Source organism: Pleurodeles waltl, chromosome 1_2 (genome assembly GCF_031143425.1).
Source record: "Pleurodeles waltl isolate 20211129_DDA chromosome 1_2, aPleWal1.hap1.20221129, whole genome shotgun sequence".
NCBI lineage: Eukaryota > Metazoa > Chordata > Amphibia > Caudata > Salamandridae > Pleurodeles > Pleurodeles waltl.
The window spans coordinates 65283215-65299602 of record NC_090437.1 but is presented as its reverse complement, the minus strand read 5'-3'; the positions used below and the strand labels follow the sequence as shown (position 1 = coordinate 65299602).

Below are 16388 nucleotides of genomic sequence, written 5' to 3'. Positions count from 1 at the left end.
TCTGTTCCGGGAAGGGAAACATGATTAAAATGGGCCAAGAAGTAATTCAGCCCCTTACACTCGTAAACCCACAACTTTGTTTCCGATTTTTTGGAGAGCAGGTTAGAGCGCGTGGGGGTCTTGCCCTGCCACTGCCGCCGCTCTGTGGATGGATCGAGCACTTCTACTGCTGGTGATCCCCACCCAGCACCTTCCACAGAGATGCACTTCACCGAAGTCCCCCGGGAGTCCCGATACAATTTAGAAGACATTTGTTACTCGGAAAGCACCCAAGCCCCTGCACATACCACTCAAGCCTTCCTGCTTCCTGAGAGCGGATGCGGCTAAGATTTATTGGCTGACAGTCTGCTGTCAATGTTCTGCAGCAGGCCATATGGGCAGCAGTAGCCCACGGCTGCCCACTTCCCATTCTCAAGCAGTGGCACAGCCGGTGCAACATGAGCCCGAGAGCGAGGAGGAGGCACCTGGCCGTTGTTTGAACTGTGGAATACAGCAATAATCAGGGTTCAGTGGGCCCATCAGGCATATGGGATCGGTGCCACTGCACCTGTTGCACCAATGTATCTGTCGCCCCTGTACTTAAGGTCTTCACGGGGTTCACTTTTTCGCGCTCAGTGACACTGTTGGCGTTTGATAAAGGAAGAATCCCAGGCAGGCTATTTTCCAACACACAAAAAACACACAGTGCTGGCAACAGTGCTACACTTCAAAGGCGTCAAGCAAAGAATTTACCTCAACAAAAGGCCAAATAATGTAATTCAGTAAATATTAGGTGAAAACAGAAGGCATAGGGAGTCAGAACGGAGTGAAGAGCGCTACTAAGGGCCCAGGGCCGTTGAGGTGATAGCTTGTTATTCATGGTTATGCAGAAGAAGTGGGAACACAAAAAATGAAGTCATCTGAACCAAGGAAGTTCCAGGTAAAGGGTCAAAAGGCCTCCTTGTGGATAACTTGCTGTTTCAGGAAATGAACATCCGAGTGACTAAACACACCGAAACGTTTTCTTGAGCTATAACGGTTTCATGTGTACTAAAAAGGTTATTATGTTATTTTGCCCACCATTGTATGGTACATCTGAGTCCTCTAAGTGAGTGACCCTCCACAGTCAGGTTTGTCAGCTTGAGAACACAGGAATGGTACAGAGAACTGTGATGGTCCTTCAAACATAAGATCACCCCTGGAGATTAAGGAGCAGACTTAAGACTGGGGCCTAAAGAACGGCAGGACCACAAATGACGCTTGATGACCAAGCAGGCTTACAATACATTCCCAATCGAAGGAACAACAATGGTGACTTAGAGATAACGCAACGTGCAAGGACGTTTTCTGCAACTTCACCCAATATCTAGATGCTGAACCAACGTTTCAAGGCTCGTGACTCCTGGAAGATGTCATACAATAAATGAATATTTTATGAACTCATTAATCATTGATTAACCTATCAAGGCAAAATCAGACCCAGGCAGTATCTCAGGGTATGCTAATTTCAACTATACTGGCCTTGTAGGCCAAGGGTCCTGCCTGTCTGCGCTAGCAATTGCAGCAAAGAGAATGACGGCATTATGCAAAATGATGTCCATTCACTGTTTGATGAAGGCACCCTAAAATTTCAGTTAGCCTGGTAGCCTCTCAGATCTATTATGAGCCTACTTCTAGTACGATTCTCTCTACTCCAGATAAATAATAATAACACCTAGAAACACGTTTTTGTTTAAGAGTGCACTATATAAATACCACATTCATCGGTCAAACAGTAAAAAGAAGTTCTGACAAATTTAATGGGACAGTGTCTTGTGTTTTTCTCTTTCATTTCACGTTTCTCAGTGGGTGCATTTTCATGTTAGGCGCTTATAAATTAGATAATTCAATGAAACCAAATCAAACAAGTCCAGTGAATAAGTTACACTTAGATGCATATGTCATGCATTTCATTTTTGGGTTAGATTTAGTCTACAGACAAGAGTACAAATCATGGTCATATTGGTTACTTGTCATAATAATTCTGCATTTCAAAGGACAGTGCCCTATTTTAAGGTTTATGTTATGACAGATCTTTACCTGTAAAAATTAACATGCATTTTGGAAAATAAATACAGTCTGTGTAGCGGATGTAAATTATTTTAACACTTCTTGGAAGGCAATGTGTATGAGATGGAAACAGTAGAAAGAGGTTGAGCAGAACATCCGAAACACGTGTGGTGCTTTCCAGTGTAAAAAGATGTGTACCTCTTTTTTATGCTTGATCGAACATACAAGAATAGCTAACACCGGACCCTCAATAAAAAAAAAACGCCCCACAGTTTCCATAAAACTACAGAATCAAGGGGCATTGGCCCAACTACACTTTGCAAGTATAAGCTTTTCATGTAACAATATTGCATATCAGTGACAACCAGTGATCTCTGTACTTGTAAACAATCGCATACTCGCAATCGGCGAAAATCTATGTCGTCGGCGTAGCAGCACAATGTGAAGAGAAGCCCCAACAATTGTACTTAAGCTGGAATGGTGACAGCTGTGCACGCGCCATCGGTTGAGCGGACCCTCCTGCACAGCTGCCAACGATACACCCCTGGCTCATGTGGACACATGTGAGGCCGTGACGTTTACCGCACTATTTAAAAGTCAGGTACAGACAAGCATTATATGAATGAGCAAATAATACATGAAGGGGTGGGTGCGATTGTCTTAACAGCATGCAAACTTGGGGCCTGCACCTCCCAGCCTCTATTCCAGCAGCTGCTGGAGCATGGCAGAGAGCACCTTGAATTGGCTTCTGCCACCATCAATGCCAGGCTTTAACTTTCCTAAGGACAGGATATGTGGTGTAGCGATTGAAAGAGGAAACATCCGTCTGAATCCCAGATCAGCGCTTCATCACATTGTGTGATTCTGGCCAAACATCATTATCCACGCCCCCCTCCCGCACCACCAACATGCCCTTAGAAACACGCCGCATACCATATTTGAACCCAATCTAAACAACTTTAAACAATTATTAAACACATAAAAAGTATTTACCTGTTTGGTAGCGGAGGAGATCTCCAGAATCCACTTGGAAACATACTCTCCCCTGAAGAAAGGGGCACCCGCAAATTGTATTGAAAACGATGAACTGTTGGCTGGCTGGCTGGACAGTTCAGGTTGGTAAATAGTGCGTAGGTGACAGGTGCAAACAACAAAGACGAATGAGGGCGCCTTTCGAAGGCTATGTCATCTTTTCTGATTCAATGAGTAAAATCAGTGGTGTACCCTTCCTTTTCTCCTTTTCATTCCTTCTAGTGTCAGGGTCACCCGCTATCTCTAGCTCCTATCGCGGAGCACCCAGATGGAAAACTTTGCATGGGTCCCCTGAAGAGCCGGCGTCAGCCCGTGGAGGCCCTGGAGGTAGTCGGCGACCAGCCACCTCTGGTCACCCACTGGTGGACGCGGTGGAGCCTGGCCGATGAGGTGAATGAGCAGCGAATAACTCCGCCCGGCAGCCTGTGCTCACTGCTCGGCACCCTGGCTTCATGGGCTCTAACGCCCTGTCAGCGACATGCCGCCACATCAGGAAGAAGAGCGCCATCTGCTGGCTCTGCTGTGTTCATTCTGAGGTTCCATCATAGATTCCAGTGGAGACGAAAGACCCATTTTCGTAATTTATAGTGTAAATACCCCCTCCTCCTGCCTTACCTAAGTGTTCTGCAGACACCATGGGCAATAGTATTTTTTTATTTAAATGTTATTTCTTTATGAGTATAGAAAAAAACAAAGACAAGAAGAATGCAAGGTATTCAAGGTCGTACAGACATTCTTCAAAATACCGCAATTTGTCCTTCGCTCTGAGCCCATCCCATTCTCACTGGAGCCCTGACCTACAAAGTTTGAAGAGTCTTGTTACGAACAATATCTGTCTAGAAAAATGGAGACATGATGCTCCTAGATGTGACTTTAGGAATACATTCTGTCAGTGGCAGCTGGTGACATTTGAAAGTGACACTGAGTGTACTATGGCGAGCGATCATAAGAGTGGCCCCACTTGCATATGGGGGCTTCGGAGGGTAGGGAGCCTCCCCCGAGAACATTTTGAAAAAAAGAGTGGGCAAATGGTACATTTTCAGGCAAATTGAGAAAGCAAGAAGGTTAATAAAGAAATTGTGGAAGTGTAGTTATGCCATCGGTAAGAGATTTCATATTATAATAAAATAGGTAGCTGCTTATTCGGTGTAACCACAGAACCTCATAACATGCTAGGAAATAACAATGCTGAGTACCTCATTGATTTCTTTATTTTTTGATGTACCTTTAGAAATTAACCACTTCGCTGCCAGGCCTTTTCTCACTCAGGTGCCAAGCCTTTTTTTTGCTATTTGTGGCACTTCGCACTTAGACCCTCATAACTTTTTGCCCACATAAGCTACCCACGCCAAATTTGTGTCCTTTTTTCCCAACATCCTAGGGATTCTAGAGGTACCCAGAGCTTGTGGGTTACCCTGGAGGAGACCAAGAAATTAGTAACAATGCAACAACAATCTAGTTTTTTTTTAAAATGGGGAAAAAGGGCTGCAGAAGAAGGCTTGTGGTTTTTTACCTGAAAATTGCATCAACAAAGGGTTGGCAGTGCTAAAATTACCATCTTCACAGCTTTCAGGAACAGGCAGAATTGAATAAAAAAAAAGAAATTTCAACACAATTTGGGCATTTTACTGGGACATACTGCATTTTGACCATTGTTTGTGCTTTTAGACTCCTCTCAATTAGTGACAGAAATGGGTGTGAAACCAATGCTGGATCCTGAACAGCTAAACATTTCTGAAAAGTAGACAATATTCTGAATTCAGCAAGGGGTCATTTGTGTATATCCTACAAGGTTTTCCTACAGAAAATAACAGCTGGAATATTGAAATTGAGGTGAAAAAACAGCAGTTTTCCTCCACGTTTTACTCTGTAACTTTTTCCTGCGATGTCAGATTTTCGAAAGCAATATACCGTTACGTCTGCTGGACTCTTCTGGTTGTGGGGTATATATAGAGCATGTAGGTTCATCAAGAACTCTAGGTACCCAGAGCCAAAAAAGGAGCTGTACCTTACAATGGGTTTTCATTTTATACTGGGAATACAGCAATTCATTTGGTGAAATACAAAGAGTGAAAAATAGTTATCAAGGAATCCTTTGTATTTCCAAAATGGGCACAAGATAATGTGTTGAGAGGCAGTGGTTATTTGCACATCTCCAAATTCTGGGTTCCCCATACTAGCATGTGAATTACAGGGCATTTCTCAAATCAACATCTTTTTTACACACTGTCTTATATTTGGAAGGAACAAATGTAGAGAAAGACAAGGGGCAATAACATTTGTTCTGCTATTCTGTGTTCAACCAAGTCTCCTGATAAAAAAAACAGTACCTCACTTGTGTGGATAGCCATAATGCCTGCAACAGGAAACACAACATGGACACATCACATTTTTACATTGAAATCTGACGTGTTTTTTGCAAAGTGCCTGGCTGTGGGTTTTGGCCTCTAGCTTAGCCGGCGCCTACCGAAACCGACCAAACCTGTGCATTCTTGAAAACTAGACACCTAGGGGAATTCAAGATAGGGTGGGGCTCTCACCAGGTTCTGTTACCCAGAATCCTTTGCAAACCTCTAAATTTGGCAAACAAAACACTTTTTCCTCACATTTCAGTAACAGAAAGTTCTGGAATCTGAGAAGAGCCACAAATTTCCTTCCACCTAGCATTCCCCCAAGTCTCCCGATAAAAATGGTACCTCACTTATGTGGGTAGGCCTAGTGTCCGCAACAGGAAATGCCCCAAAACACAACATGGACACATCACATTTTTCCAAAGAAAACAGACCTGTTTTTCGCAAAGTGCCTAGCTGTGGATTTTGGCCTCTAGCTCAGCCGGCACATAGCGAAACCTACCAAACCTGTGCTTTTTTAAAAACTAGACACCTAGGGGAATCCAAGATGGGGTGACTTGTGGGGCTCTGACCAGGTTCTGTTACACAGAATCCTTTGCAAACTTCAAAATCTGGCAAAAAAACACTTTTTCGTCATATTTCGATGATAGAAAGTTCTGGAATCTGAGAGAAGCCACAAAATTCCTTCTGCCCAGCATTCCCCCAAGTCTCCTGATGAAAATGGTACCTCATTTGTGTGGGTAGGCCTAGTGCCCGTGACAGGAAATGCCTGCAAAACACTACGTGGACACATCAAAAGTATCAAATACAAAACTACCTGTTTTTGAGGGGGAGCACCTGTGTTTTTGTTCCTGGGCTCAGCAGCCATCTAGGGAAACCTACCAAACCTAGACAGTTCTGAAAACTAGACACCTGAGGGATTCCAGGGAGGTATGACTGGCATGGATCCCCCAATGTTTTCTTATCCAGAATCCTCAGCAAACCTCAAAATTAGCTACACAAAATCAAATTTTCCCTTATTTCTGTGTGGGATCACCACACCGGCACAAATTTTCTACCACACAACATTCCCCTCAGTCTCCTGATAAAAATGATACCTCACTTGTGTATGTGGGCCAAGTGCGTGTGACAGAGTAGAGCCAAAAACATGTTGAAAATGAGGGGAAACCGAAGTGGTTCCAAAAGAGCAGTTTGGAAAAAAATGTTTTTAGGCCGACAAGTGGGGCAGAATTTTTATCAGTATAAATGTTGCAATACTGGGTGGTAGGATTTTTGTGGATTCCTGCAGATTCCGGAAGGTTCCATCACAAAAATATGGGGAAAATATGTGATTTCAAGCAAAGTTTGAGGTTTGCAGGGCATCGTGGGTAGGCAAATGGTGCGGGTGCATGTGGAGTTCACCTAGATGTTTAGTTTTCAGATGTGTCTAGGTCTCGTAGATTTTTCTACAAGGTAGCACCCCAATGTCAAAAAACTGTAGCCGTGACCATTCCAAGTGGGACGATTTTGAGAGTTAGACAAGCTCTCATGGCCTAAATGTAAAACCAAAACCCAAAATAATCAAATGTCCTCTTGATTGCCATTGGGATAAGATCTTTTAGTGTGCGGGGGAGAGCTGAAAGACTGTTACCCCCTTTAGTTGGGGTGGGGGCATAACCATGCCCATACTGGTTGGTAGCCACCACCCCACAATTTGTTTAATTCTCTGGCATCTAGTAGGCTTTATGCCCCCCGGGAGTGGATCCAGGGTAATTGCCCCACCTGCCCACCGGTGGACAGAACAACTTTGTCCCCATTTATTTGGGGTGGGGGTATGGCCATAGCCCTACCCTCTTTTAAAAAAAATAATTCTTCCCTGGTGTCTGGTGGGCTTTCTGCCCCCCTGGGGGGCAGATGAGCCTTACAAAAATTGTCTGATCTGCACCCAATGGGGGCAGAAATGGCCTAAAATAAATTTGCCCCCCAGGGGAGCGACCCTTGCCTAAGGGGTCATTCCCGTTGCATGAAATTGGTACAAAAAAAATCCCTGGTGCCTAGTGGTTTCTGCCCCTTTGGGGGCAGATTGGGCTAAAAAAAAAAATAGGCCGATCTGCCCCCAAGGTGGGCAGAAATGGCCTGAAATAAATTTGCCCCCAGGGAAAGGACTCTTGCCCAAGGGGTCGCTCCCCTTTTTTGTCGCGAAAAAGAAATCCCTGGTGTCTAGTTGTTTCTGCCCCCAAGGGGGGCAGAAATGGCCTGTAACCAATTTGCCTCCAGGGGAGCGACTCTTGCCTAAGGGGTTGTTCCCCTTATCAATGTAAACAAAAAAAAATCCGTGGTGTCTAGTGGCTTTGGCCTCCCCGGGGGTGGACCAGCCTAATTAATATAGGCTGATCTGCCTCCAGGGGGGCCGAAAAGGCCTGATAAAAAATTGCCCCCTGGGGAGTGACCCTTGCCTAAGGAGTCGCTCCTCTTATACACATAATAAAAAAAGACAAACATCCCTGGTGTCTTATGGTTTCTGCCCCTCCTGGGTGCAGATCGGCCTAATTAATATAGGTCGATCTGCTCCAAGGGGGGCAGAAATGGCCTTAGATAAAATGCCTTTCCTTTCCTTTTCATGCCTCCCTGACCTCCCCCGCCCCAATACCGAGGAGAGACTATTCTGTTTCTCCTTGTCGCACGGGAAGCCATGCCACTGGGGAGGGGGGTGGGGGGGGCAGGAGGGGAAGCGATTCCCCTTCCAGCCTTGCCCTGGGGGTTGGAAGGAAGGCCCTTGGGGGGAGCGCTAGTGTTTCCCCCGTGGGCCTCTAGCAGGACGTAATGGTTATGTCCCTGGCACTTCAGCGCCGCGACACTGGACGTAACCATTACATCCATGGCGGGGAAGGGGGTTAAGGGCCAGAGGTAACACGCATTTATGCGATTGCAAATGGCCTATTCGGGCCATATGCAATTGCCAAAATGCATTTTGGTATGTGTGAAATCCAATTTGCAATTCAGTAATTTGTTACCGAATCACTAATTGGAATTGCGACTACATACCGATTCGGTATTAGGAAAGGGCATGTCAAAGGCGTCCCTTCCTAATACCGAATCGCAGCGGTATGTAGGAATGTTTTGTGACCGAAATGCAGTGCAAAACATTCAAATTTTACCACCTACTTCAAATAGGTGGTAACCCATTCTCAAACGGGAAGGGATGTCCAGGGGACCCCTTCCCCTTTGTGAATGCATGCAAAAACATATTTTAAGAGCAGGTAGTGGTCCCACGGACCACTGCCTGCTCTTAAAAAATAAAAATAAAACTTTTAATTTTTCTTTTTTAAATGCATCCCGTGTTCCTTAGAGGAAAATGGGCTGAATTAAAAAAAAAAAGATTGCTTTATTTAAAAGCAATCACAGACATGGTGGTCTGCTGAGCCCACCAGGCCACCATCCCTGTGATTATAGCCATTCACAATGGGTCGTAAATTGTGACCTACCTCATGAATATTAATGAGGTAGGTCAATTTGCAAGCCATCGGGAATCACTAAATGAAACTCCTGGAGTTTCATACATTCATATCGCGATTACGTAATTGCGATTTGCAGATAATCGCAATTAGGTAATCGCTATTTGGGGAAATAATACATCTTGTCCTGAATCTGCTGAGGAAATACAAACTATTGTGATTTGTCAGATTGGACACAGTTAGACAGCAAACACACATTTCACAAAGCTTAGCTGCCCTTACATATCCCTCAAAAAGAATAAATGTGTGTTTTTTCAGGAAGCAATTTTGTTGGCAACCGTCTTTTAAAACAACAAAAGCACACACTTTACCGTAGCTGGTAGTCTGAAAAAGAATAAACATATATCTCAGCAAGCTTGAGGTGATTCCATCAATCAAAGTCAATACCAGCTTCCAGCCTTGGCACTCTTTACATTTGCAGAGTGGCCAGTTTTGCATATTTACATTTCTTTCTGGGAAGTAGGCACACTGACAAGAAGGCTTGTGTTTACCTGTCTGCCCCTCCCTTGGTTTCACAGCACAGGAGACTCGTGCCTTACACTTCAGCTGAAGCACTTCAACTGCCGGAACAGTTGTCTTTAATCGAACCGTCCTGACAGTTGAAATGCTTATGCTTCAGCTGAAGTGTAAATGTGACATCACGTCATGCCCTTCAAATTCCCCCCCACCTCCTCGACCACTGGATCACACAGCAAGACAACAAGGCTTAGCCTAAGAGTCAGGACAAATGTGACTTGAGCCTGGCTACAGCAAAGATTACGAGGTGTGGTCTTGTCTCTTCTTCGCAGTTCGCACCCTTGTTCAAACAACGTTTGGCATACAAAGAGTGGAGGAGGGGAGACAAGGCCACTGTACTATATTGTCTGTGAGGACCTTTTGCATTATATTTAGCTTTCCTGTTAAATGCTAAGTAGCATAACATATATATCTTTGACGTGTTATATTATGAACAAAAGCAAGGATGAATAGGAGTTATTTTAATGACTGGGAAAACGTTTATTGGCGAGCATATTAAAGTACATTCAAATTTGGCTCAGTGGCTTGAAAAATAAAATACAAATGTGTTCTTTTATGTCTTTAACCTTCCTCAGGACTCATGTAGGGGTCCCACATTCCTCATACTAGTAGATATTCAGCAGTGCAGGTATGTTGTATAAAGTAAATTTTCTACTGCTGAATTTTCCTCGGGGAACCAACTGTCCGTCTTCATCAGAGATTCAGGACTTTCGACAAGGTCAGGCACGTGTTCCGGAGGGAAAATAGGATTTACTTATGGCCAAGGGGAATCACCAGTACATACATACATGTAAATAGAGATGACAGAACTTTAGGCAAAAGGCGGGCATGGATTGTTGAGACATGGGCCTTTATTTTAATGGTCATGGACAGACTCACGGATAATTGATGGTAGTGCACTTCCTGGAATGCTGATTATACTATACATATACAGTCTTCTAGCCAAAGCAATGTTTTGTTTGTCTTTTACTTTCTGTAACAGCCCGTGTCAGTAATAGCATGCAGTTTTACAGATGAAATGTTCTCCTCATCAAAAGGCCTGCATGTCTTTATAGCATAATGCATGTGGACTGAAATTGAAATGGCCCTGCCACGAAACAGACAAGAGCGTGATTCAGAGGCGAATGTGATGGGCACCCACCCCTTATGAATGACATTTGATTTAATTTCATGGGACACCCTGGCCTGTACACTGCTCACACACTGAACACAAGACCTCAAAGCAGGGAACAAATAGTAACGCAAACACAGTTTTTCACAGTCACCATATGTACATTCATGTACTCAGGACCTACAACCAGCTCACCTGAATGACTCCACTCCATAAGGAGCCGGGGATCGATCGGATCTGCGTTTTTGTGACACAGTCACACAACAAGGCTCAGAAGGGGCTTAGTCAGGACAAAAATGCGACTTGATTTGAGCCTGGCCACAGCAAAGGTCACAAAGTGTCTGTGGCCAACTCGGTCTCTCCCTTGCGCCTTTTAATGTTTGGTGCACAAAGAGGGGAGGTGATACACTGGCTGAGCAGCCCTGCCCAGCAACGGCAGAAATGGCAGTCATTGCATGGCTTCACATTGAGCCGTTACAGTGATTGGTCATGACCGTGTGCAGAGCCTCTCACCCCCATGGTGCCATGCTGCGACACCAGAGGCCTAGACTAGGCTAGCTACGCGTCTGGCAGCCAATCCATATGCTGCTCCCTTGCTGTTGCACAGAATGAGAGCAGCGCCAGGATTGGCTTGAGCAGTCAAACCCACCGCTCATCGGGAGACTAGGTTTGTGGCTTTGATCAACCCCCAGTCTCTAATGTGTAGGTGACGAGAGGCCTCTAGAAAGGAGGCTGGCAAATCAGACGTGCACTTTTGGCCTAGGTGCGTGTGCTTGCTCACTCTAGTGTGGGGTGACTATCAAAATGAAACCACACCCATTGTCTTCACAGCCGCTGATGCCCGCGGCTGAAGACTGACTGCAGTGGGAAAGTAAATGCAGATGCAAATGTGTTTTGTAAATAAAAGTTTATTGATATTTGCACATAAAACAGGTGTCGGAGGCGAATTACGGGTGGGGCAACTCCCCAACACTCAAATACAGGAACTGCCCCTGCATTCTGTGTACTTAAGTACACATCAATCTTGGAGAAGATTGTCACTTTGCTGCCTAATGGTAGTGTGCACAGAGATAAGTGTGCATACTCAGGGCTTTAAGTAGGACAGGTCTCTCCGAGTATTAGGCCTGGAAGTATTTTAGAACAGACATTGAAAAGGGACCCTATCAGGCCCTATATATTTGTACTTTACTTTACTGGAAAAAACAATTAGCATTTCCGAACAATTGTGCAGCTACACAAGAGTGTCCTGGCATAGAGGAGGGAAAAATGACATGGAACTATCAGACAAAGTCCTGAAACCCAGAAGAAAAAAAACAGTCAAGTTTTTAATTTCATACAAAGTGTGGACTCGAGGAATCTGACACAGCTCACGAGAGAGCTCATATCAAGCTTTGGAGGTGAGAAAAGCAAAGGCTTTACCACCCTCCTCATGCGCTTGATGTGTGGAATAATCAGCAGCAAGGCGGAGGCTGAAAGCAGCATTCTAGAAGGGTGGTGCGGTTTGAATCTCCTGGCAGGATATCCTGGGCTAGACAGAAATACTGCTCTGTGGACCAGAACAAGTGCTTTGACTAAAACGTAGAAGCTTTTAGAAAATGTGGCGGCCTTCACCCACAGGGAAAATTTGTATACTCCCAGTTTCTGCCTGTTCCTGAAACCAGGGTAGTAACACAATTCCCTACAGCCTCTGTGGTGCATGGCCCCACAACCCTTAAGGGGCCCAACCTTTCAAGAGGACCCTATTGAGCCCAAGATCAATGAATAAAGGTGAGATATGGGAGACGCAGGGGTCCCTCATCACATTCTGCAGGCTGGGTGAGGGGCATCATTTTGTGTGATCCCACTTCCTTGATCCGTTCACCCAGGGCTACAAGTGGTGTGGAGAACATTTTGGTGTTCAGATAATCGCTTCGGACATTTCTAGCCATGTACATCGGAGTGATTTTTTTATCCACTTTATTTTATTTAGCTTTGCACCTGCACATTTAGCTCAACACCTTTGAGGGTTTTGGAAAAGCTAAAAAAAAAATTACTTTGCAAGTGTAACAGCCCATGACACTCAAATCTGGGTACACCCTGGCAATCAAAAATGACACGCTGACTTCCTTATAATCATTATCATTCTTAAAAAGAAACAATTTCCTCTTCTGAAATGTTTTAGAGATTATAAAGGAAAAACAATCTTGTATAATTTACAAGATGTCAATTAACATCTGATTTTCATATGTCAGCCATCTTGCTTATATTTGTCCAAAAGGAACACTTTAACTAACATGTTTCAGCGTTCACTGTGAGAGACATGAAATGCAACATTGCAAGGCTGTGTTAGTCTTCATACTTTTTGCCACTTCTTACTTGAGCCACAATTGTCCAACAGGTTTACATTACACTAGGGAATCACCTATGGACAGATGTATTTTCTGAACATTATGGCTCTGTAATTGTCATTGGGCCTCATGCGTCTTTTATGAATTTAAGTGAAAAATGGTGAAAGAAAACGTCCTTAGTTTGGAAAAACATAGCTGCTCAAAGTTTTTCATAGAATAGCGCCACCATATAGGCTGGAATCGCTGAGGCCTGTCTCTGACCATCCCTTTTTTCCCAGGACAAGACCCCTCTCACTCCAGGTCATGCCCAGCATGGCACTAGTTCACCCTACACACTTTGGGCCTCATTCTGATGGCCGTTCCGCGGACGAAAGACCGCGGAAGCCATTCTGGCTTTCCCGCTGGGCTGGCGGGCGACCGCCAGAAGGCCGCCCGCCAGCCCAGCGGGAAACCCCCTTCCCACGAGGAAGCCGGCTCCGAATGGAGCCGGCGGAGTGGGAAGGTGCGACGGGTGCAGTTGCACCCGTCGCGAATTTCAGTGTCTGCTAAGCAGACACTGAAATTCTTTGTGGGGCCCTCTTACGGGGGCCCCTGCAGTGCCCATGCCATTGGCATGGGCACTGCAGGGGCCCCCAGGGGCCCCACGACACCCCATACCGCCATCCTGTTCCTGTCGGGCGAACCGCCAGGAACAGGATGGCGGTATGGGGTGTCAGAATCCCCATGGCGGCGCAGCAAGCTGCGCCGCAATGGAGGATTCCATGGGGCAGCGGAAAACCGGCGGGAGACCGCCGGTTTTCCCTTTCTGACCGCGGCCAAACCGCTGCGGTCAGAATGCCCTTGAGAGCACCGCCAGCCTGTTGGCGGTGCTCTCGTGGTTGGGGTCAGAATGACCCCCTTTATCTTTAACCACAACAACTCATTAGGATTGGGAGTCATGAACTCCTGGCCCTATTTTATTTTTCATAAAACAAAATTGAGTCAACAAAACCTTTATGCAGTAACTTCCATATTATTTACACAGTAGGTAGATTTTCTAAGATGTCTAGCCTTAACAAAGTCAGATAATACATAAAAATTCCTGCCACTGACTAAATCAGTTTCTGCGCATCCAAAATATCAATGACTGCAGATAAGATCATGACTGTTTAGTCCATCATACGTTACCCAACCCTCTGGCTTTAAGGCCCCAGGGGTAGTATCTCCATATGGGATTGGATTGCTCCATCCCCTCCTCCAAAACACTGCCAGCTGCATATAAACCATGTGGAAGGGGCCCTCCTGCCTGCCAGGTTACCAACCTCGGGCACGCCCTCCACCAACAGGCTCTCGAGCTCTAGTTCCCCCATCCCACCCCCAGGGGCCTATGCTAGCTCCTACGTCTCTGCGCATGCACGGGTGGTAGGCCCTAGGGACCAGATGCCAGCGACCGCTCGCAACCCAGTGCCCTGCTGAGGTAATGAAAAATGCATTGAATTGTCCCCCAGTCATGATCTCATCCCGCCTCAGGCCAGCATAGTAGACCGAATATCAGCCCCCCGCAGTCTTCCCTTACTGTGGACGATGGATCAACCATACCACAAAATCCTCTAGCAACATTTCATTCCCCACCTTAGTAAAGTGCACCCCTTCCTGGAAACTTGTATGAGTCCATGTTGTACGGTGGCTAGACTTGGTGATCTGTACAACCTGGCGATTTTACTAATGACTCCCTGAATCAAGTCATTGAACGCTCTCACTGAGATACCCCCCTCCACTGCAGACAGGGGATGATGTTTGACCATGCTAGCACAGCCTGCAGGAACTTTTTGGCCAGCCAGCCAAATTCCGAAATAACTAATTCAAATAGCTGTCGTCGACCCAGAAGGACCAAGGAATTCCCCAAGATGAATTATGATGAAGTCTGGCTGAAAGGAACCACGCGGGATCATCAAGTCCAACACTAATCTCAGATGCACGAGGCACAACCCTCCTTTCCCAAAAAGGACAAACAGAATCCAGCTTGTGCTGCGTGTGATGCAACACCACCTTTCACATACCACTCCACAGCACGGCGAACATACGAATGCTCGATGACCCATACCCCCGCAATCCTTGGTGCTCCTGCATGAACCGGGAACCTCAGGACCTCTAAAGAAGAAGACAAGACAGAAGGCGGTGTAAACAACCAGTAGTTAAAGCATGGGCAACCTCACATACCTCTTGTAGCAGTCCGAGGATCACCTGTCAATTCTTCGAACCGCTGCACCAGACATTGCCACTTCTGCAGTTGCTGCCCCGATCCTAAATGAGAGAGTCCCAAATTCAGACACATCAGAGCCTGCTGTGTCCTGACAGCATTTGAGAACCTGAGTAAACTGGTACCTAGTCAGTGGCGAACCATCAGCATGCACCAATACTGTACCCCGCGACCCAGTACGGCGCAAGGCTAAGAAACCCTCTAAATTAGAAACCGGGCAGCACCCATTTCCCTGAGCTCTACGCAGTAGTACATGGTCACCCTTCCCATCCTTGTACACTTTTGAATGAGGGATAATGATGACCAGGAACCCCAACCCCTCCAGCCAGTGAAGGTCCCCCATCTGTAATCCCCGTTATATCTTTCTTGTTGCGGGCCACCAACTCGCCTACTCTGAAGGCTCCATAGAAGGCCAATGTAAACGTTGCCCTAAACAGGGTGATTTCCCCCATGGAGGTACATATATGTTCAAGTACCCCCAAGATGGATCTCAGCCTCCCTAAGTCAATGGGTCACCTACAATCAGTCTTGATCCCTTGCAAGCGCTGCCATCCCTTGATGGCCCTCCTTACCAGGAAAGATTTTGTGCCATTCTGAACCCTTTGCAACTGGGCAAAAAAAAATAGCGTCTGTATGGTGTCTAGCACAAGCAACTGACACCCCGTTCTTCCTCAGGACTTCCAAGAAAGCCAAAACTGATGAAGCGTCTGCCCACAAGGGCCCCCCCCCCAATATCCCAGGAAATTAACATATGAAGCAACAGCCCTCTCATAAGTCTTTTTTGTCTTTGGAGCTAAGCTGGCTGCCACAAGGCCTGATAGTGTTAGGCACCGATCCACCACGGCTGCTCTGGAAAGGGAGTCGACCATTCCTCCACTTGTGGATGGTGGGACCTGAACACCTGCATCTTAAAACAAGAGAGGACATCAGCAGCATTGTTTAATGTCCCTGGCACATGTTTTGTTCTAAAATTCACGTTCAATTGGAGACAGTAAAACAATCATTTTTAAGACTTTCTAAATCATTTTACACCTGGCAGCCTTCTGATTTATGCACTCAGCTACTAACATATTGTCAGACCAGAAAATGATTGACTGATTGCAGAATCTATCCGGCCAGATTGATACTGACATCAGAATAGGGAGTAACTCCAGTAAAACAATGTTATTCACCAGCCCACATTCAACCCAGTCTGCAGGCCACCTCTGTTCACACCAAGCCGAGCCAAACATGTCTCCAAAACCCTCACTGCCTTCCGCATCTGTAAAAAGGCCAAGCTCTTCACTGGAC

The 16388-nt window shown here is 45.8% G+C and overlaps 1 protein-coding gene across 1 annotated transcript in view; it reads right to left on the bottom strand.

Moving 5' to 3' along the window:
• FRMPD1 (FERM and PDZ domain containing 1) overlaps nucleotides 1-3285 on the bottom strand; it is a 1007848-nt gene extending 1004563 nt beyond the window's left edge. The window contains exon 1 of the mRNA XM_069205792.1: nucleotides 3022-3285. The gene's annotated coding sequence lies outside the window, so the exon portion shown is untranslated. The remainder of the gene's footprint in view (nucleotides 1-3021) is intronic.
• Nucleotides 3286-16388: the final 13103 nt, after the last annotated feature.